At 38.9% G+C, this 22,767-nt stretch overlaps 1 pseudogene; it reads right to left on the bottom strand.

Moving 5' to 3' along the window:
• LOC127683735 (WAS/WASL-interacting protein family member 2-like) overlaps positions 1–1,431 on the bottom strand; it is a 60,956-nt pseudogene extending 59,525 nt beyond the window's left edge.
• Positions 1,432–22,767: the final 21,336 nt, after the last annotated feature.

Raw genomic sequence — 22,767 nt, 5'->3', positions numbered from 1 at the left:
TGTCTATCTTTCTGTCTGTCTCTCTCTCTCACACATACATATATCTGTATTTACATACAAACATAAATGTATATTTATACATTATATGCCACATATGTGCATATACATATACATATACATATATATATACATATATATATTACATATATGTATATAGGTATATTTTTTTTAGTTTAAAAGGGGGATTTTCAGTGCTCTTACAGCCTTCCCACCTTAAACCTGTGTATAATCTTTGAAGATGCTTATATTCTTTGGGAGCAGGGAAGTCGTCCACTAGGTGGAAGGAGTGCTTAGACTCAAAACAATCCAAGAAGGATGTATAGTAGTGATGGAGTCTCTATGACCATTCTGAATATGGTGGAGGAGGGGGTGGCCCCGCTGGTGTCCTTGAAAATGAAGGGGGGACTTTCCTCTGCTTGGTGGTTCTGACCCATGCATCCAGTAAGGTGGGGGTGGAAGGGAACACCCCTGGCACCATTTCAGATTATGAGTGGTGGGGTGGAGAAGCCGCTCCTATGCTAGGAGGGTCTTAGGCTGGGGGAGATGGTAAGTTACTCAAGAAAGAGTGGATGGCTGAGGTGGGTGATGGAGGTGCAAGATGATGGGGCTCTGGTGTTTTCCTATGTAAAGAATTGTGTCTTTTTGGCAGCTCCGGTACTGACTCACTGGTGGGGCTTGATTGGCCATTGGGGAACCTAGGAGGCTGGTAGTAAGGCTGTGGGTCCAGAGACTGGCTATGGATCCTGTTCTGGCAATCACAGTGGAAGGGGGTGGATTTACAGGGGTTGGAGCAGGATGTTCTTCTCGACTAGGGTACAGCTTCTTTCCAGGTGTTGGAGGCAACGGTTTCTCCCTGTTGTTGGCTTGGGATTTGTTGTTGTGCAGAGACAAATGGGTAAGGGGCAAGTAGGCACGTTGCTCTGGAGGTGGTTGGGGAGGTGCAGAGGAGCTGTGTTTCCTATATCACTGATGGTGTTGGGCCAAGAGGTCCGGTAAGGAGCATCTCTGCAGTTCTGGGAGAGAGGCTCTGCTCCTGTCAGTATCATCTTGAAGACACTGAAGGCCTTAAAGCAACAGTTGGAGAACTAGGGACTTGCAGGGCTGGCTTACCAGCTGGAGTCTCTGAAACATCCTTGGTTCCCACAGGTCAGAGCTTTGACTCTCCTCCCTGAAAGAGATTTCTCTTGGGCTGCAAAGCAGCAGCTCCAGAACCTTAGCCACCACTTCCCCCTTTGGGCTTCTTGATGACAGGAGCACTCTGATTTTTTAATGGTGGTCACCTTCTTTAGTTTGGTCCCTTTGCAAATGTAAGAGGGTCCTCGATTCTGCTGCTTATCGCTACTGAATTTGGACTGTTATGTGTTTGCCTGATTGAATGTGGGAGATGCCGGGAGGACCAGGAGGAGGTGGAGGGGAAGGAGGAATTGTCATTATTGCCCTGCTCCCAGTTGACATCATTCTCTCTTCGTCTTTTTTTTTCTTTTTTTTTTATTTGATATAATTTATTTACATTTCAAATGATTTCCCCTTTTCTAGCCCCCCCCCACTCCCCGAAAGTCCCGTAAGCCCCCTTCTCTTCCCCTGTCCTCCCTCCCACCCCTTCCCAGTTCCCCGTTCTGGTTTTGCCAAATACTGTTTCACTGAGTCTTTCCAGAACCAGGGACCACTCCTGCTTTCTTCTTGTATCTCATTTGATGTGTGGATTATGTTTTGGGTATTCCAGTTTTCTAGGTTAATAACCACTTATTAGTGAGTGCATACCATGATTCACCTTTTGAGTCTGGGTTACCTCACTTAGTATGATGTTCTCTAGCTCCATCCATTTGCCTAAGAATTTCATGAATTCATTGTTTCTAATGGCTGAATAGTACTCCATTGTGTAGATATACCACATTTTTTGTATCCACTCTTCTGTTGAGGGATACCTGGGTTCTTTCCAGCATCTGGCAATTATAAATAGGGCTGCTATGAACATAGTAGAGCATGTATCCTTATTACATGGTGGGGAATCCTCTGGGTATATGCCCAGGAGTGGTATAGCAGGATCTTCTGGAAGTGAGGTGCCCAGTTTTCGGAGGAACCGCCAGACTGCTTTCCAGAGTGGTTGTACCAATTTGCAACCCCACCAGCAGTGGAGGAGTGTTCCTCTTTCTCCGCACCCTCTCCAACACCTGCTGTCTCCTGAATTTTTAGTCTTAGCCATTCTGACTGGTGTAAGATGAAATCTTAGGGTTGTTTTGATTTGCATTTCCCTAATGACTAATGAAGTGGAGCATTTTTTAAGATGCTTCTCCGCCATCCGAAGTTCTTCAGGTGAGAATTCTTTGTTTAACTCTGTACCCCATTTTTTAATAGGGTTGTTCGGTTTTCTGGAGTCTAACTTCTTGAGTTCTTTATATATATTGGATATTAGCCCTCTATCTGATGTAGGATTGGTGAAGATCTTTTCCCAATTTGTTGGTTGCCGATCTGTCCTCTTGATGGTGTCCTTTGCCTTACAGAAACTCTGTAACCTTATGAGGTCCCATTTGTCAATTCTTGCTCTTAGAGCATACGCTATTGGTGTTCTGTTCAGAAACTTTCTCCCTGTACCGATGTCCTCAAGGGTCTTCCCCAGTTTCTTTTCTATTAGCTTCAGAGTGTCTGGCTTTATGTGGAGGTCCTTGATCCATTTGGATTTGAGCTTAGTACAAGGAGACAAGGATGGATCAATTCGCATTCTTCTGCAAGCTGACCTCCAGTTGAACCAGCACCATTTGTTGAAAAGGCTATCTTTTTTCCATTGGATGTTTTCAGCCTCTTTGTCGAGGATCAAGTGGCCATAGGTGTGTGGGTTCATTTCTGGATCTTCAATCCTGTTCCATTGATCCTCCTGCCTGTCACTGTACCAATACCATGCAGTTTTTAACACTATTGCTCTGTAGTATTGCTTGAGGTCAGGGATACTGATTCCCCCAGATTTTCTTTTGTTGCTGAGGATAGTTTTAGCTATCCTGGGTTTTTTGTTGTTCCAGATGAATTTGATAATTACTCTTTCTAACTCTGTGAAGAATTGAGTTGGGATTTTGATGGGTATTGCATTGAATCTGTATAGTGCTTTAGGCAAAATGGCCATTTTAACTATATTGATTCTACCGATCCATGAGCATGGGAGGTTTTCCCATTTTTTGAGGTCTTCTTCCATTTCCTTCTTCAGAGTCTTGAAGTTCTTGCCATACAGATCTTTCGCATGTTTGGTAAGAGTCACCCCAAGATACTTTATACTGTTTGTGGCTATTGTGAAGGGGGTCATTTCCCTAATTTCTTTCTCAGCCTGCTTATCCTTTGAGTATAGGAAGGCCACTGATTTCCTTGAGTTGATTTTGTAACCTGCCACTTTGCTGAAGTTGTTTATCAGCTGTAGGAGCTCTCTAGTGGAGTTCTTTGGGTCACTTAGGTAGACGATCATGTCGTCTGCAAATAATGATAGTTTGACTTCCTCCTTTCCAATTTGTATCCCTTTGACCTCCTTATGTTGTCGAATTGCCCGAGCTAGTACCTCAAGTACAATATTGAAAAGATAAGGAGAAAGGGGGCAGCCTTGTCTGGTCCCTGATTTCAGTGGGATTGCTTCAAGTTTCTCTCCGTTTAGTTTGATGCTGGCTACCGGTTTGCTGTATATTGCTTTTACTATGTTTAGGTATGGGCCTTGAATTCCTGTTCTCTCCAAGACTTTAAGCATGAAAGGATGCTGAATTTTGTCAAATGCTTTTTCAGCATCCAATGAAATGACCATGTATGTATTAGTATTTGTAAGCTTCTAGAAAAATAGGAATACACATGAATTTTTAAAGGTGTTTATTTTCATATATTCCTCTCCATATCAATTCCACAAACTTGTCCTCTCTTCTTACACCTCAATTATACCTTTTCCATTTCATTATGCCCTTTAATTTTTTTATACCGGGGTGTTCTATCTTCCTGTCCTTAAAACCAATCATACAAGTTTTTAGTTAGTGGGTACCAGCAGTACTGGGTTTCCTGTCATCTTTTTCTCATATATTATATCCTGAACACAGCTTCTCCTCCCTTCACTCCTCCCAACCCCTCCTTCTACCTCCGCTCTTCCCCAGATGAACTGTTCTTCCATTTTCTATTAAACAAACAAAAACAAGGAAACAGTAATCCCAGTATTACAAACTGAACAGAGCATAAATTAGAACTAGGCATCCAACCTCATCTCAAGGCTGAATGAGGCAACCCAGTAGAGAAAATGGGTCCGAAATGTAGGCAAACTAGTCATAGAAGCCCCCTACTCATGCTGCTGGGAATAACACAAGGACATCAAGCTACAGAACCACAATGATTGGTGACATGTATTCCTTGACATATCTCCTCCACTGTCTTATGGTCTCCCTTCTACATTAGTTAAAGCTTCCTGTTCCAGAGGACCTAGCTAACACATAACCTAGCTCAGACCCAAACATAAATACTGTGTTTGTCACTTGACACTCCGGGAGACACTTTGGGCCCTGCTACTTTGATTCTACTGCTATCTTCTAACCCTCTGGCTCCTACAATCCATTCTCTCCCTCTTCAGCTGGATTCCTCTGGCTTGGCCAGGGATGTCTGCATCTTCTCCCATCAATTGGTAGAAGATACACCTCTGATGACAACTGGGCCAGGCATCGATTTCTGATTAAGTCAGAGTATATCATTAGGAATCATTTCATCAACTTTTTTTTTCCTGTTTTTGCTAGTCATGCTTGGCTCCATTCAGGACCTCTGTTCTTTTCTGCCTCTGGTCCTTGTACATCCAGGCAGTATCAGGCATGTCCTCCATCTCATGGAATGGGTCTCAAGTTGGATTAATCATTTGTTGGCCACTCCTACAAGCTCTGTACAATCTTTTCCAGCACATCTTTCAGTCAGGGCTGATTATTGGTTCAAGGTTTCCTGACTAACATGATATTCCCAGGACTATTGCTAGGAGCCCTGTCTCAGTGTAGATGTCCAGTTTGGGATGTATAACTTCCCCATCCTATTAGGAAACTTCACTACAGTCATTTTAATAGTTGATCAAGGAGTTTCTACTGCATGAGGTTTCTATGTCACCCTCCCTCCCACCCAAATGCTCCCAGTTTCAGTCATCTTGTAGGGTGCCACCACAGCTTGTAGAGCATGCATCATGGGGAAAGGAATGTGTAGAAAAAAACAGCATCCCATCAGAGCTCAGTGGCTCTCACAGGGCAGACTCAGAGAAACTGCTGCATGACCCCACATGCCGCCATGGAACAGGCATCTGGGCCTTGTGAGGCCACCAGACCTGCTCTGGGGATAGAGGAAAATGCACAGTCTCAGGGACCCTAGGTCTCACAGAAGACAGGGATGACTGGTTCTAGCTCTTGCGCAATGCAGGTCATTGATGGATACCATGGAAGAGCTGAGAACAGGGCCCCTGGGGGGCAACTCAGTGCCCTAGTCTGGTCTGACTACTGGAACTGCTGGGAGGCCATCTATTGGTTTTAGTGATATATTGTAGAAGAGTGGAATGAGAGAGAGGGAAGATAGAGGAGTAGAAGCTGGCTTTGGCCATGTGGAAAGAGGGAGAAGGGAAAGGTGAGAGAGGGGGAGCAGGGGACAAGAGACAGAAAAAGAGTAGAAAGTAAAAGAGAGAAGATAAGAGGAGAGGGGCAAAAAGCCCCTCTTATAGTCGGTTGGGCTACCTGCCTGGCTGTTGCCAGGTAACTGTGAGGGTGGAGTGCAGCCAGACTACCAGGGGCTTGGGACATGGCCCTATGTGACTGATGGCCACAGAGTTATAGAGTTGAGGGCCTCCTGGTTTCAGGAGCCTAGTGTCTGGGAGCGTAGCTAACAGGGTCCATCCCTTGTACATTAATCTTCTGGGTCTCTGGAAGTTAAGCATTACTCAACCAGAACACAGTGATCCTTACTATCATGTAACTCCCCCAAAGTTCAGCAGCCATTTGGCTTTGGCAAAAGAGTTCATCTGTAGCTGGAAGGTCCTAGGTCTGTCCTCTGTATCTCAGCATGTGTCAGGAGTGTTCAGTCAGATGAGGTGTCTGGAGGAAGGCAGCTCTGTTGTCTTACTCTGTTGTCTTATGCAGGTCCCAGGGAGTGGCACTGTCTCTTTCTTTGCTCTGTAAGTTTAGTGCTTTGATTATCATACACTGAGTGGACTTTCTTGTACAATATATTTGGTAGTCTGTAAGTTTCTTGTACCTTTGTAGGCATTTCCTTTTGTAAGCTAGGAAAAGTCTCCTCTATGATTTTGTTGAATATAGTTTCTTGCTCATTGAGCTAGGATTCTGCTCTTTCTTCTATTCCTTTATTTTTAGGCTTGTTCTTTTCATAGTGTCCCAGTTTCCTAGATTTTTTTGTGTGTGTTAGGAATTTTTTTTAGATTTAACATTTTCTCTACCTGAAATTCTCTCTTCTGTCTCTTGTATTATGTTTGGGATTCTTGCATTCATAATTACTGTTCGCATACCTAAGTTTTCCATTTCTAAGATTCCCTCAGTTTATGTTTTCTTACACTTTTTTTAAAAAAAAATTTATGTGCATTGGTATTTTTGCTTACATGTATATATGTATGAGACTGTCAGATTCTCCTGGAAGTAAATTTATAGACATTTGTGAGCTGTCATATGGCTGTTGGGAATTGAACCTGTACCCTCTGGAAAAGCAAGTAGTGCTCTTCACGACTAAGCCATCTCTTCAGTACCCATTTTAAATAATTTATTTGAATTTAGTTTGTGTTTTCTTTATTTTTATTTTATTTTCTTTCTTTATTTTATTCTTCCTTCCCTCTCTCCTTCCTTCCTTCCTTCTTCCCTTCTTTCCTTCCTTTCTTCCTTCCTTCCTTCTTCCATTTTCAGATATTGAACATTTTTATTCATTTCCTTCAACTGTTCATTTGTTTTGTCTTGGCTTTCTTTAAGATTCGTATTCATTTCCTCCCTATTTTTATTGATTTTTTTAAAGGGATTTGTTCATGTTTCTCTTTAAGGACCCCTAGCATCTCTGCCTAAGTCTTTTTCTCATGCTCCAGATGTGTTGGACTTTTCAGGGCTTGCTGTAGTAGGATAGCTGGGATCTAGTGGTGCCATATTGCTCCGGCTCTAGTTTATTGTGCACTCATGCTACTGTCTAGGCGTCTGGGTTGGAGGCAAATACAGTTCTAGGTGCCAATAACTGAATTTGTCCTTGTTGGATGAGTGTTTTTTTTCCTGTTTGTTTTCTGTTTCCTCACAGGTATTCTTATCAGAGTGGCCTGTGGTTGAGTGGGTAATCTTTATCCAAGTCAGGTGCTAGAGTTCAGGCAGCTGGATTGTCCTCTGTTCCATATGAGATTTCTCCACTGAAGTTAGGTTTGGTATAAGGTGATAGGGATGCATGGGATGGTTGGAGTCAAGCTAGATGGGCACTCAGTGAGGATAGTGCTGTGGTGGATGGGCTACCTCCCATACTGATAGTCATTGTGTCTGTGCCCTCTCATACATCAGGGTGCCTCTTCTGGAGTTGGGGACCAAAACTTGGGTTGAGATAGGAAAACACTGTGAAAGTGGGAGTTGTTTCACTCCCAAGCAAAGTGCCTACTTGGAATCCTGCTGGCTGGAGTAATCTCTACTATGGCATCCACTAGAGCTGTAGAAAGAGGGTTGGTACTACAGAGAAGAAGGTCTGAGGGAGTCTTGGCAGTCTGTGGGTGGAGTGGACGCTGAACAGGGGTTCTGGGTACTGTCCTCAGAAAGGACAGGAGAGTCCTTCTACATGTTTAACTGATATACACCCTACTTATTTTTGTCCTTTGATCATTATATTTACTCTTCTTTTAATGCTCAAAAGTACTATTGATTCTATAGTGAATGACCTAAAATATACAATATCTTTGAACCTATGAAATATTTTATCTCTGGAGTCCTTAGTAATTTTGTTAGAATAATGGTACAAAAGACAATTCTTGGTGTCCTTGAAGCAACCAACCAGCTGTTCTTTTTTCACACCCTCTTTCTCTTTGAAAGGTATGGCCAGAAAACACCACCTGGACCGGGAAAAAGTTAATAAGTGTTTCATTTCCCACCTTAAATGGAATCTCTGTCATATACTAGTTAAACTTTTGAGTATGGAAGCTCCCTGTCCCCCTGGTGTTATAACAATGACACAGTTAACCCTTAAAAAGAAAACCACTAATTTAACACCTCTTTTTAAAGCTTTTTTCAAACTGTTAGTATTCTTTATAAATGGTTATATCTTCATAATACATTATCTTTATGAACTATGGTAAAAATATTTTCAGCATCTACAGAATATTATTAGTTGGAAAGCCAACTTTGAAATGTTTGTACTTCCTTGCCCCATCCCGCGGGGGTTTTTGACAGGGGACCCTAGAAGAGAAGGGCAGAGAAACAGAGACAGGAGACTTGAAGGACAAGGTCAACACTAATTAACTGATCAAGGCCTCAAAAACTGTATTTTCTCAGGGAACTTATACAGGCAGGCGAAGAAGTGGGCAAGTGAGATTCTTCACGTAGCCTGGGCATTCAGCCAAGGTGAATCTCTGGCAGCTACAAGATGCTTTCTTCTTCTGGGAGGGCACAGTGACCATTGACCACCTGATCTCTCCAAGGTCTGTAGCTGAGGAGAAGTCAAAACTTAAGCCTTTCTTTAAAATGAACTCTAAACATAAAGTAAGGTCAGTTTGGATCCTGGCACTTACTTTGGTTTCATTTTACTCAGTGAGTATAATTTTCTCAAGGACATCTCAGAATGTTTCTTCATTCCTTATAATAGCTGACTATGGTCATTATTTAATGATAGAACTTTGTCTTTGTTCCTTGAACATAGCATTCACTGACTGCCATGTGCAATGCTTACCATTCAAATGTAGAGGAAAAGGTAACAGACAACAGTGTGACATGTTCCTCTAATTCAACTATACAGAATTTAGAGTTTTTAAAGATTTTTTTCTGAAATTCATTTCTTCATTACTTCATCTCTCAGGTGTTCATAAGATATCTGTAAGGTCTCCATTGCTATTCTCAGGTAAGCTTCTGATAGCAACATTGGTAAGTCCTCTTTCCTCAAGGGTCTCATGTGCAAGAATACTTTCCAGGCACCAGTCAAGAATCTGTAAATTACAGTAAAGTCACATAGTACTAAGCATCATGGAGAAGATAAAACATCAGGAACTAAGCTCGTATGTCCCAAAAGGCTTGCAAAAACTACCTTTAAAATCAGTATGAACCAACCAGTACATCCACAGCTCCCAGAGACTAAACCACTAACCAAAGAGTACACATGATGGGACCCATGGCTACAGCTGCACATGTAACAGGGGTTGGCCTTGTTGGTCATCAATGAGAGGGGAGGCCCTCAATTCTGAGAAGGTCCTAGTATAGGGGAATGCCAGGACAGTGAAGCAGAAGTCGGTGGGTTGGTGAGCAGGGGGAAAGAATAGGTGATCTTCAGCGTGGAAATCAGGAAAGGGGATAACATTTGAAATGTAAATAAAGAAAATATCTAATAAAAATTAAAAATCAAATAAAAAATAATTGAACTAGATCTGTCTTTATCATGGCTCACCGAGTCTCAAAAGTGTAATTCAGATCTCTCCAAAATTTCAATAAATAATGGCAAAAACTTTTGTTTGTTGTACTATTCCTTTGTGATGTTTTCTTTGTAGAAACACATAAAATTCACAATATTTACAGGTAAGTTTCATAAATCCATATCAGATAATCCTAGGGATAGGTAAATATGTTTATCATTAAAAATTCCATTCAGGGCCAACGAGATAGCTCAATAGATAAGAATATTTGCCATCAAGCTTGGTCCTGTTGACCTGAAACTGATCTCCAGGATCTACCCACAAAGGTTTAGGTCATCAACTCTAACTTACTGATGAATTTCATATACATGCCATGACATGTACATGACATGTGCATGTTCACATAAAGACTACAGAGTCAGGAAAACATGATTTCTAGAATAACTAACCATTTTTTGAGAGTTTGAATATTTTTTCCTTAGTTTTCTTGAGACTGTACTTTCACATTTATATAATAAGATTTAGTGGGTTTATAGATTTGGAGTGAAATCAATATGTAATCTTTAAGATGAGATACTGTTTAAAATAAACAGCAAACAAAAGAGAAAAGGAATAAACAAGGAAGGAACAAGCATGGGTCATCTAAATATATTGTGTATTTTGATAAATCTCGCTTCTTCTCAGTTTGTTTTGGGTAAGAGTATCATGTTTTGTGCAAATGAGTCAGTGGCCAGATGCAAAGTGACTTAAGATGTAAATGGCTCTCACTAAGGGGTAATAAGCACCTTCAAAACTCTTATGCTTAGCCTTCTCATAAGGGGAACAAGCTTTATGTTCATCAATCTCAACACAGAGCCATTGGTACTGTGTGTTCACTTGACAATAGTGGTGGACCTGTTGTGATTTTGCTTTATAACATGAGTATCAAGGAACAAAACGTAGGACTCTATACAATCCAAATAAAGGCTCATCTGCCACCGATTTAATTATGCATGGTACAGGAAAAGATCAAGTTGAGATTTTAATTAATGATTACAGATAGTTATAATTAAGTAGTTCACACTTTAAATAAAAAAAAATCTTAGGAGCATCAAGACTCTTAGGTACAAAGCTACATTTGAATTGTTCTTAATTAAATGAAAATTAAGGGCATGGACAGTGCTCAGTACCCAACATATTACTATTATCATAAAAGCCTACAGTTTCCAATAGAGAATTTGGAATAGAAGAGGGACACAGAATACACAGGAGTAAAATATGAGTGCATGTTCTGACCAGGATTCTTCTCAGTAACTGTGAGCCCAGAAATGTTAACTGCATTGATTTTCACCATCTCTTCAACAGTCACCAAAACATACTGGTATTTTTGCAAACTTTTCTGGTATCATCAAATATATCTCATCATGATTACTGATTCACGAGAGAACCTGTTTTAAAGGGACAGAGAGATCAGGTGATTTTCATTTTATTTAGAATGTACAAAAACCAAAAGCAAAACAAAACAAAAACAAACAAACCAAAAACACTGACTAAGGAAGGTAGTGACCACCATCAAAAAGAAGAGTGTTTTCAGTGTTTAAAGTTATCAGGTTGCAAACTTGGAAGAAATTATAAGCTAGACAAGAAAGGAAGGAAACTTTGTTTTTAAAAAAATGAAACGTGATTCTTTTTATTTTTCTGCTACCAAAGATAATGACAAGAGTTCTTAGGGTAAAAAATAATAACCTACCACCACCACCAACAACAATAACAAAAGTCAAACAATGAATATTCTCCTGGAAGACTGACTTAGAATAATTATATGCTTTTCATTCCAATATTCAATCTTCTTGTAACAATAGATTGTATATACAAGTAATCCAGTCAAAATTCTAGGAGTCAATACTTTATTCATTTACCTATATTTTAGCTTCATAATTGTTGTGTCAAATAGCTGACAGAGACAGCTGACAGCAGAGAAGGGTTTATTTATTTATTTATTTATTTATTTATTTATTCATTCATTCAATTATTGGCACATGGTGTCAGATGATTTGATTCAGTCCATCACAGCTGGGGGAGCATGGAAGAACAAAGCCTTTACTATCAGAGTGGCAAGGGAGAAAAAAGAGTCAGTTTGTTTCAGCACAGAAAGAACAGAGGAAGGTTTGCTGAAAGAGGCAAGGCAACATATAAGCCTAGCATGATCTCTTAGTGAAATGCTTTCTCCAACTAGCCCTCACTTCCCAATCTATACCACCACCCAATAATAGAAGCCTGTGATGAAGGCATTAGTCATGCTGCAATGCCCAAGAAGCAATCTCTTTTTTAAAAGCCAATCAGTTGCCTATTAAACCCTTAACACTTAAGCATATCTGGAATGTATCATATTGAAACACTAGCAGGAAAAAAAAACCATAGGTATAAAAATGTTTCTCAAGTGTGGTCCAAGGATACATTTTTTTTCTGCTCACTGATTATGAAGAAGAGGAAATTGAAGGGGGCATCTGTGAAAGTGTAATGGGGAAATGTTAACTGTTTTATTTGTCAGCTACTACATTTCCTGCTGATAAGCCTGACTACTATTAATGTCTAGTGAGAACAAAATAAAGTCTAAAGTGCAAGAAACACACACACACACACACACACACACACACACAGAGAGAGAGAGAGAGAGAGAGAGAGAGAGAGAGAGAGAGAGAGAGAGAGAGAGAGAATGCCTGTCTCTTTTATTAGTACATGGGTGTAGATGACTGAGGACAAATAAAACTGATCTTTATTTTACTTCTGCATGGTTTGTTATTTCAAAAAACTACCAATATAACAATCTTCTCCTGAAGATGGATAAAAATTCTTATTCAAGTGTGATAAATTGACCTAAAAAGCCAGCCATAAACTCTTCTATGTCTCAATCTGTTTGAGTGGGTAACTGAACCATTTTGATCTATTTTTATTGTTTTTTATTTATAGCATATGGTCGAAAACGAATGAATGTCTAGAGTCTAGAAAACATAAGATATAGTCTCTGTGGAGTCCTAGCTCACACATTTATGTTCTTTATCTTTGTGGGGATTATGAAGCCTGTGAATCTCTCCTAAACTTTATGCTGAGTATTTATGGGGAAGAAACCATTTAGGGCTTCCAATTAAGAAATACTATAGATCTTTTCTATGTCAGTGTCATAATGTACAAGGAAAACTGCTTGTTCATCATGTTGTGAAGAAGTCCATTCCTGTAAGCTGGCTTTATGATTTAGTAACTACAATGAAAATTGTGACTCTCCAGAGGTGATGCTCCACTGGCAACTTCAAAATCTAATGAATTATCACAGAAGACAAGAGACTTTTGGATGTGAGACTGATGAAAGCATATGATAGTAGCTGGGGGCAGAGTATCATAGAGACATACCTGGTATCATAGGTGTCATGGGGAAATCTGATGAGTACAAGATACTACCAGTGAGTGAGGCAGACAGAGCATCTTAGATCCTAGAGAACATCCTGGGACCAATTGCAGAGAATGCACAAGGAATGTGTGTTCTATATATAACTTAGGGCAGAAGTATTTACACTGTGGCATCTGTACCAGCAACATCAGAGTCCCCTGGGAACTTGTTAGAAAGGCAGTTTTTCTCTTTATCTCAGACTTGTAGAATCAGAACAACAACAAAAAAAAAAACTTTGAGCCTAGCAATCTGTGTTTTAACAAGCCTCTGGGTGACCTAGCTATGCACTAAAGGTTCAAAATCATTTTAAAAAGGACATTTGAGAGCTTGTATTCATAAACAAAGAAATGTGGTCCTCTTTCTGTTTCATGCACTATTATCATTGCTAAAATAAATATCTATACCTAGTTTGAGTATTACATACCATGCTACTTCATATATTTCCTAACCACAAACTATTAATTGAACTGATTAATTCTTTGATAACATTATATGTGTTATATGTGCTCAAGAGATAAAAGTAAATAAAAGGCCTATGTGCTCTGTAATAGTAGGAAACCAGCAGAAACTCCCTGGGAACTCACAAGCCACTCTTGCCATGGAATCAGATCTTCCTACAGATTTTCTCTACCTGCTGTCCCTTCCCCCACTCATGGTTTTGTCCCAGCCCCCAACATCAGCAGGCTATCTCTGGGAACCCATAGGCCAGTTTGGACATCTACATCCATAGGCTAACAGTAGATCGTCACCTCTGCTTCTGTTCCTCCAACTTCCATTCCCCTATCTCATCTGCAATTCTGTAGCAGAACATCTGAGGCTGCCTTCACTCACACAGAATCCCTAGTAGATATCACACAATCTTCCTCTCCCAGTCTCCTCCCATCCACTCTTTGCTTTGAGCCGGTATAAAATACAATCAAGTCTACCCTGGGACCTGGGAATTCATAGGCTACTTTGGCTGGAGAAACAGGTAAACAAACACCAGTTCTTCTCCCTCAACTCCTCCAAATTTAGGCACCCAGTCTTATCCCCAGCTCTGTAGCAGACCACCCGCTGAGATCTTCCTACCACCACCTGCATCTCTAGTGGACTACACAAATCTTACTCCCTAACCTCCCTCCTACCACTCATTACTTTAGCCCATACCACAATTCCAGCAGACACATCATGAAAATGCACGAGCCACTTGGTCTACAGAAGCAGGTTCACTGCATATCTTCAACTTTACTTTTGCTTCTCCAAATCAAATCCCCCATTCTCATCTACTGCTCTGCAATAGAACATCTCCTACAGTTTCCTCCATCACAATCACTAATAGATCTTAATAATTTTCCACCATTTTCTACCCCTCCACCTACCAGATTCAAAATTTTGAACCAGAGCCAGCCCCTATTCCAGCAGGCAGTCAGTGAGAACTCATAAGTCACTGTACACAAAAGAAAAAAGGAAGCTAACTGCAGAGATTCACCCCTCCTCTGATTCCTCAAAGCCCCATCACCTAGTCTCATCTTGAGCTCTTTAGCAAACCTATTCCCTGTGGCCTATCCTTGCTTTTCCCCCTAATTCCCAGAGAAATAACTAAGCAGATTCTAATACCCTGCTGTGAGCACTCTCTACTTCCATCCACTCATCCCTGTTTCTGTATCTCAGGTGCCAATAATCAGAAACACATTTTAGCTGAAATGCCTAGTACCCTTCCCTTTCAGGACTCAAGACAATTTTCCTATAGGCAACACAAAGTCACCACACTCTTCTAAAACCAAAGAACAAAGAAACCAAGGAATGAAATTCCCACCTAACAAGGACAAGACCAAATATCAGCCCACAAAGTTATAACTTTCCCAATCTCAGATGCCTAAAAGATAGCATAAAGATAATCAGTAACAGACAATATGTCTACAAGGGTCTAACAACCTACCACAGGAGACCTTGAATATTTCAACATGGATGGAGCACAAGTAAAAGACTTTAAAACAGACTATATGAATGCAGTAAAAGTCCTTAATAAGGAAATCTCTTAAATAAATATAAAAATACACAAACAGTGGAAGGAAATAAAATGCTTTCAGACTTGAAACACAAAATATAATCAATACAGATAGCCAAACTTAAGGAAATCTGGAAGGGAAAAAATTAGAGACTCAGACAGGCATCACAAAGAATAAAACAGAATACAGAAAATGGAAGATAATATCTCAGTCACTGAAGAGGCAATAAAAGAATTTAATATATGCATCAAACTAAATATTAAACCTAAATATATAGAGAGTAAAAAGTCAGAAAATCTTATAAACTGTGGAAATTCCAAATCAAAAATTTAATATGAATAGAGGAAGGAGAAAAAAACACAGGCCAAGGCACAGAAAATATTGTCAACAAAACTATAGAAGAAATTTTGCCCAACTTAAAAAAGGAGAAAGGAGATACCTATCAATGTATAAGCAACATTCAGAGAACCAAATAGAATAGACCAGAAAAGAAAGTTCCCTTATCATATAATTATCAAAAGTGTTAATGTATAGAAGAAAGAATATTAAAATCTGTGAGAAAAAAGCAAGTAACATATAAAGTAAGGTCTATTTGAATTACACCTATTTCTCAATTAAAATGCAAAAAAGCCAGAATATATAGGAGAGATGTCTGTAATTTCTAAAAGACTACAACTGAATTCCAGGCCAGTTGACATTAATCAGTAAACTATTTAATTTCCATAGATGGAAATTAATAAATAAAGTCAAATTTAAGTAATATATACTAACAGCTTCACAGAAGGTGTTAGAAGGTAAACTTCAATTTAAACAGGTGACCTACATCCAAGAAAAGACACAGAATCAATAATCTCAGACCATCAAAATAAAAAGAAATGAAACACACCCACATACATGTACAGGAAAATAACAGGAGCCAACAAACATCAGGCAGTGATATCTCTTCACATAAAAATAACTAAGGCAAAAAAGAGACAAAATAACAGAATAAATATGTAACACTATCTAAGAAATGTATTTTAACTACTACATATTCATTAAAGAAAAAATACACCCACTCAGAGGACATTTCAAGATGCTTGGCATCCATACCTCAAGCAGCATTATTTTAAAAACAAAAATCCCAGCCATTAGTTTTGACCAAATGAAGACTCAGGAATGAGATGCTGGATGAAAACCTAATAGCTCAGAGACACAAAGAAAGGACCCAGATAACCTTCCTCCTCTACCCATGTCTCAGAAGGCAAAATCTCTTTCTCTTTCCCCCTGCTCTCTTAAACACCTGTCAACTCAAAGACACTTCTTTTTCTCCATGTGTTCACTCGCTGTCAGCTGGTTACTTGCCCTGCCTTTTGACATACGGTTGACTTTATGAACTATTGGATTAAAGGTATTTCCTAACCAGAGTCACAACACAAGTACTTGTTACAATAAACAGAAAGCTCTTGGGATTCACAATGTGATCAAACATCCTGTAACAAAACAAAGGGCAACTCATGTTTTTTAAAGAATTACTACTATACCTTAAATATGCCATTGACCCTCACACATAGATATTGAAAAGACACTCCTCAACTTCTTATGTAAACACACACATAAACACATACACACACACACACACACACACAAACCAAGATGGCTAAAACAAAACTAAGTAATAAAAGAATTGGAGCTATCACAATCCTTGAATTAAAGTTAGACTACAAATATATGATTACAAAAACAGCATGGTGTTGGCTCAAAACCAGATACACACTGATCTCTACCAGGTGTTTTGTACTTTTTTTTATGTCTTCCAGATTAGTGTTTTTATGGATTCCTGAGTGTGTGAGTGGTTCTCTGATTCTGTCCTACTTTTTGTTCTCTTTTTATTATTTTGGTTTGTCTTGTCCAACATTGGTGTGATAGTTTTGTGTTATCTTGTCAGTTTTATTTTGCTATATTTGAAAAAAATAAAAGGAAGGAAGGAAGAAAAGAAGGAAGGAAGGAAAACCTAGCCACTATAGTAAAGGGTAACAATAGACATGCCATTTATATCTCCTAGAAGAGTAGGAAATCAGTTTTCTCCAATGGAGTGACACTGGATCTATAACCACTTTAGGACAGGCCTCATGATCAGGAGTAGTTGACCAACATGTAATGAACTCCACAGGGTTTTTGTTTGTGTGTTTTTATTTGGTAACAGCTTTCTTCTTATTTTCCTTTTTTTTTTTCTTTTCTGTGTAGTGGCTTACTTTGTTTACTTGAGTTGGGAGGTTTTGTTGTTATACTAGATTTTGTTTGTTTTTGACAAAGAACTTGGTGGGATGAGAGGGGAGGAGGAAAGTATCTGGAAGGACTTGGGGAGGGAAAAATGATCAAAATATATTTAAATTTAAAAATAGTTTGAATAAAAACACCAAGATAAAATTATAAAAGTAAAATATCTTGCAATAAAGCTTTAAAATAATAAAACACATAAATATTTAAAATATTTTACTTAAAGATCATAATAAATTTAGATTATTCATTCATTGTTGATTTAAATCTATGTAGGTTCCATATTTTGGCTATTACAAATAGTGATGTCTTAGCTGTGGTTATGCATATTTCACTATGTTTATTTCATTCCCAGTAAGTAAGTTATTGTGTACCATACAATATGCTGTCCGTAGTTTTATATCCAGTATAATGTAATATACCATAGCCAAATGTTAGATAAATTTTTCTTTCAAAATATATTTCTTATTGCATTTTCTAATGATATACTTGCAAAAATTATAACAAAAATGAATTCTAGGCATTGTGGATAGCCTAATCTATCTATAGATAGGCATAACCTAGGCATTTTGTTGGTACAAATATTATTAACTTTAGTTATCTGAAAAGCTAATGTATAAAATACACTCTGATTCATAGCATGTGACAGTAGAACTCAAAATAAATGTATAATATAATATGATACAGATAGCAAGTGTTATTCTAAAATTATGTTTTAATAAAATATCACATCTTAATTTTCCTTTGACTAGGATAGGCTTTCAGGTAACTTTATTTAAATACTATATTTTTCTAAATGAATGTTTGGTATGTTGACAGATTTAATTTAAATTGTGAACAAAAGTACAAGTTGGACAAAGCAAAAGTAATGAGCAAATGTTATATGAAAAGAGCAGAACTTTACAAGTGGAACCTCAGGAAACTGAAAAGCTTCTGTAAGGCAAAGGACAGCATAGTTTGGACAAAGCAACAAGCTACAGAATGGGAAAAGATCTTTACAAATTTGACATATGAGGGTTATAGGTAAAATATATAAAAAACTAAAAAAACAATCATCAAGAAAACCAAATTGAAAATGAGATACAAAATTAAACAGATTCCCCAAAAGATGAAACACAAATTAGGGAAATGCAAATCAAAACAACCCTGAGATTTCACCTCACACCAGTCAGAATGCCTAAGGTCAAAAATTCAGCAGACAACTGGTGCTGGCGAGGATGTGGAGAAAGAGGAACACTCCTCCACTGCTGGTAGGATTGTAAGATGGTGCAACCACTTTTGAAATCAGTTTGGAGGTTCCTCAGAAAACTGGGCATGGCACTTCCGGAGGACCCTGCTATACCTGAGCATATACCCACAGAATTCCCCAGCATGTAATAAGGACACATGTTCCACTATGTTCATAGCAGCTCTATTTGTAGTAGCCAGAAGCTAGAAACAACCCAGGTGTCCCTCAACAGAGGAATGGATACAAAAAATATGGTATATTTACAAAATGGAGTACTATTCAGCCATTAGAAACAATGAATTCATGAAATTCGTAGACAAATGGATGGAGCTGGAGAACATCATACTAAATGAGGTAACCCAGTCTCAAAAGATCAATCATGGTATGCACTCACTGATAAGTGGATATTAACTTGAAATACCCAAGAAATAATCCACATATTAAATGATGTCCAAAAAGAACGGAGGAGTGGCCCCTGGTTCTGGAAAGACTCAATACAACAGTATAGTGGAATACCAGAACAGGGATGTGGGAAGGAGTAGATGGAGGAACAGGGGGAGGGAAGAGGGCTTATGGGACTTGCGGGGAGTGGGGACCCATAAAAGGGGAAATCATTTGATGTGTAAATAAAGAATATATCGAATAAAAAAAGAAAGAAAGAAAGAAAGAAAGAAAGAAAGAAAGAAAGAAAGAAAGAAAGAAAGAAAAAATAGAAAGAGTAAATGTTCAGCAGTCAGTCATTGTAATGACTATTCTTTGTTATTTGTTGTATCTAGAATGAACTACAATTGAGACATGGAGGGCTCACCAGTGATTCCAATATTGAGACTGGAAGACACAAGCTTCTGAACCAGATCTTGACAAGGAGAACTTGAGGTATAATGGGCACTAAAGACTTAGCCCCAGGGAAGGTAGTACACACCTTTAATCCCAATAGACTGAGGCAAGCAGATCTCTGAGTTCAAAAAGTTTGGGGAAAAAAAAGTTCCAAAACCAGGTATGGTGGTATATATACCTTTAATCTTGGCCCCACCTTCTGACAAAAGGACCTTGGAAAAAGGAAGACTCATTCTTTCTTGTCTACTTCTCCTCCCTTGTCAGCACATCTGTTAGAGCCTAGTTCTTCAGGATTCCAGCTTATATGGAAGATCAGCTAAAACAACTAGCCTCTTGGAAATGAGCAATGAGCAGATTCTTGGACTTCCCATCCATGGCTGCCCATTGTTGGATTAGTTGGACTACAAACTGCAAGACATTAAAATAAATTGCCTTAATATGTAGAGATTTTCCATGAGATATTTTTATATTTATTTTCTATATTCTTTGTTCACATTCTAAAAGCTTTCCCCTTTCCTAGTTCCCTCCCCCATATGCCCCATAAGTCCTCTTCTCTCCATCCATTCTCCTATCTTTCCCCCTCCCTTTTCTCTGTCCTGGTACTCCCTTACAATGCTGGATCAAGCCTTTCCAGGATTAGGGCCCTCTTCTTCCTTCTTCATGGGAATCATTTGATATGCTAATTGTATCTTCAGTATTCAGAGTTTCAGGGCTAATTAATATCCACTTATCAATGACTGCATTCCATGTGTATTCTTTTGTGACTGCATTACCTTGCTTAGGATGATATTTTCCAGTTCCATCCATTTGCCTAAAATATTCATGAATTCATTGTTTTTAATTGCTGAATAGTACTCCATTGTGTATATATACCAAATTTTCTGTATCCATTCCTCCATTGAGGGACATCTGGGTTCTTTCCAGCTTCTGGCTATTATAAATAAGGCAACTATGAACATAGTGGAGCATGTGTCCTTACTGCATGCTGGGGAATCCTCATGCCCAGTTTTCTTAGGAACCGCCAGACTGATTTCCATAGTGGTTGTACCATCTTACAATCCCACAGGCAGAGAAGGGGATGTTCCTCTTTCTCCACATCCTCACCCACACCTGCTGTCTCCTGAGGGTTTTTTTTTTTTTTTTTTTTTTTTTTTTTTTGTTTGTTTTTTTTAGATTTTTCTTCTTATCTTTTTTTTTGATTTTTTTATTCGATATAATTTATTTACATTGCAAATGATTTCCCCTTTTCTAGCCCCCCACTCCCCGAAAGTCCCGTAAGGCCCCTTCTCTTCCCCTGTCCTCCCACCCACCCCTTCCCACTTCCACGTTCTGGTTTTGCCGAATACTGTTTCACGGAGTCTTTCCAGAACCAGGGGCCACTCCTCCTTTCTTCTTGTACCTCATTTGATGTGTGGATTATGTTTTGGATATTCCAGTTTTCTAGGTTAATAACCACTTATTAGTGAGTGCATACCATGATTCACCTTTTGAGTCTGGGTTACCTCACTTAGTATGATGTTCTCTAGCTCCATCCATTTGCCTAAGAATTTCATGAATTCATTGTTTCTAATGGCTGAATAGTACTCCATTGTGTAGATATACCACATTTTTTGCATCCACTCTTCTGTTGAGGGATACCTGGGTTCTTTCCAGCATCTGGCAATTATAAACAGGGCTGCTATGAACATAGTAGAGCATGTATCCTTATTACATGGTGGGGAATCCTCTGGGTATATGCCCAGGAGTGGTATAGCAGGATCTTCTGGAAGTCAGGTGCCCAGTTTTCGGAGGAACTGCCAGACTGATTTCCAGAGTGGTTGTACCAATTTGCAACACCACCAGCAGTGGAGAAGTGTTCTTTCTCCACACCCTCTCCAACACCTGCTATCTCCTGAATTTTTAATCTTAGCCATTCTGACTGGTGTAAGATGAAATCTTAGGGTTGTTTTGATTTGCATTTCCCTAATGATTAATGAAGTTGAGCATTTTTTAAGATGCTTCTCTGCCATCCGAATTTCTTCAGGTGAGAATTCTTTGTTTAACTATGTACCCCATTTTTTAATAGGGTTGTTCGGTTTTCTGGAGTCTAACTTCTTGAGTTCTTTATATATATTGGATATTAGCCCTCTATCTGATGTAAGATCTTTTCCCAATTTGTTGGTTGCTGATTTGTCCTCTTGATGGTGTCCTTTGCCTTACAGAAACTTTGTAATTTTATGAGGTCCCATTTGTCAATTCTTGCTCTTAGAGCATACGCTATTGGTGTTCTGTTCAGAAACTTTCTCCCTGTACCAATGTCCTCAAGGGTCTTCCCCAGTTTCTTTTCTATTAGCTTCAGAGTGTCTGGCTTTATGTGGAGGTCCTTGATCCATTTGGAGTTGAGCTTAGTAAAAGGAGACAAGGATAGAACAATTCGCATTCTTCTGCATGCTGACCTCCAGTTGCACCATTTCTTGAAAAGATATCTTTTATCCATAGGATGTTTTCATCCCCTTTGTCAAGGATCAAGTGGCTATAGGAGTGTGGGTTCATTTCTGGATCTTCAATCCTGTTCCATTGATCAGCCTGCCTGTCACTGTACCAATACCATGCAGTTTTTAACACTATTGCTTGGTAGTATTGCTTGAGGTCAGTGATACTGATTCCCCCAGAATTTCTTTTGTTGTTGAGAATAGTTTTAGCTATCCGGGTTTTTTTTTTTTTTTGTTATTCCAGATCAATTTGAAAATTGCTATTTCTAACTCTATGAAGAATTGAGTTGGGATTTTGATGGGTATTGCGTTGAACCTGTATATTGCTTTTGGCAAAATGGCCATTTTAACTATATTAATCTTGCCAATCCATCAGCATGGGAGGTTTTTCCATTTTTTTTTTTTTGAGGTCTTCTTCTATTTCCTTCTTCAGAGTCTTGAAGTTCTTGTCATACAGATCTTTCACATGATTGGTAAGAGTCACCCCAAGGTACTTTATACTGTTTGTGGCTATTGTGAAGGGGGTCATTTCCCTAATTTCTTTCTCAGCCTGCTTATCCTTTGAGTATAGGAAGGCTACTGATTTGCTTGAATTCATTTTATAACCTGTCCCTTTGCCAAAGTTGTTTATCAGCTGTAGGAGTTCTCTAGTGGAGTTTTTTGGGTCACTTAGGTAGACTATCATATCATCTGCAAATAATGATAGTTTGACTTCTTCCTTTCCAATTTGTATCCCTTTGACCTCCTTATGTTGTCTAATTTCCCAAGGAAGTACCTCAAGTACAATATTGAAAAGACAAGGAGAAAGGGGGCAGCCCTGTCTAGTCCCTGATTTTAATGGGATTGCTTCAAGTTTCTCTCCATTTAGTTTGATGCAGTTTGTTGTATATTGCTTTTACTATGTTTAGGTATGGGCCTTAAATTCTTGTTCTTTTCTGTTTAGATGATCTATTTGATCCTTATTTAATTTTGGTGTTTGCTATCTGTCTAGGAAATTGTCCATTTCCTCC

Source organism: Apodemus sylvaticus, chromosome 4 (genome assembly GCF_947179515.1).
Source record: "Apodemus sylvaticus chromosome 4, mApoSyl1.1, whole genome shotgun sequence".
In the NCBI taxonomy this organism is placed as follows: domain Eukaryota; kingdom Metazoa; phylum Chordata; class Mammalia; order Rodentia; family Muridae; genus Apodemus; species Apodemus sylvaticus.
This window is presented reverse-complemented; position numbering and strand designations above follow the sequence as displayed.